Source organism: Galeopterus variegatus, unplaced genomic scaffold (genome assembly GCF_000696425.1).
Source record: "Galeopterus variegatus unplaced genomic scaffold, G_variegatus-3.0.2 Scaffold6033, whole genome shotgun sequence".
NCBI classification, from domain to species: Eukaryota; Metazoa; Chordata; class Mammalia; order Dermoptera; family Cynocephalidae; genus Galeopterus; species Galeopterus variegatus.
In genome coordinates this window covers 16,003-17,460 of record NW_007732144.1, presented here as the reverse complement: position 1 = coordinate 17,460, position 1,458 = coordinate 16,003, and positions in this window count along the sequence as shown.

Genomic DNA, 1,458 nt, shown 5'->3' with positions numbered 1-1,458 from the left:
AGCTCCTTTGCCCATTTTTTAATAAAGAGGAAAGAAGCTGAATAAGGATTTCTTAGCAATAAGAAAACAAACTCAGATCATTTGATTCTAGAGCCTGCTTATCCCATATTCTTTTTCCTCATGTCTGGCAAGCACCAACTCATGCAGCTTTCTTCTCTACCAAACGTGAGTCACAACTTCCCTTAAGAAGCCAATTATGCCAACTATTTTAAAATCACACCACACCCCACACCAACACACACCTCACTAGCTCCTCTCCCCTTATACTGAAAGGACAAAAAACTCTGCATTGCAGTAGCATGTTGCTCCAGAAAATTAGTGACATAGATTACAGGGTTCATACCGAAATCAAAGAAACAAATCAAGGTGCCACCACCCCAGACAAAGTGTGGAAGAAAGAACACTGAACTCTGAATGTCAGTGAAATATGAGTTCTGGTCCCAGCTCTGCCATTAGCTATGCAAACTCAATCAAGTCCCTTCATCTCTCTGGGCTTCCATTTCTTCATCTGCCACATGAATGATTTGGACTAGACAAAATATAAAGTCCCTAATAGCCCTAAAAACCCATGATATTGGATTCAAAATGTTTCTCAATTATCGTGCTGCTAGATGGAGGCAATATTTTCTGTTCCTTGTTTTTGAGCAATTGACATAAACCTACTGTTGAAGCTCCCTCCTTTTCAAATGCCACATCATGTCCAAGCCACAGCCACAGATGGGTGTTGGATATCAGTATCAGAGACCAAATGAGAGAAGCAGAGCCCTCAACAGCAAGTCAGCAACCACAGGAGGCTCCTCACCCCAGTCTCAGTTTCACAAATTTGGCAGCCCCCAATTTTTCTTACATTAGGGAAGCATATGGAAAAAGAATCTCAGCAAAGTCATTTTTCTTTTTATAATAATATTTGTTGGTATCTAAGGAAACAGAACCAGATGACAGGTCCTAAAGACAGTCAGACCAAACTTACATGAAATCAGACCATAAACCTTGTATTAAGTAGGCTGCCTCTTTTTGTAATTAACCTTTCATTATGAAAAGTTTTAAACACATGTGAAAGTAGAGAGACTACTATAATGAGTCCCCATGAACCCATCACCTAGCTTCAACAATTTTCAATTCATGGCCAACCTTGTATGATCTCTACCCCATCCAGTCCCGAATCTGGATTATTATTTTTTTTTCCTTTTTGTCTTTTTTTTTTTCGTGTCCGGCAATGGATCGCAACCCTCAGTGTCGCACCTGTACCGGACTGGGACTGGCAACGGGATCGCAACCCTCGGTGTTGCTCCTGCACCTCGCTCAGCCAGTGAGCGGCCGGTCTGTATGTGGGATCCGAACCCTTGGCGGGAGCACCGCTGCGCTCCCAAGTGGTGCACTGTAGCAGTGCGCCACCAGGCCGGCCCCTGGATTATTTTGAAGCAAATCTCCACCATCATATCATGTCACCTGTAAATA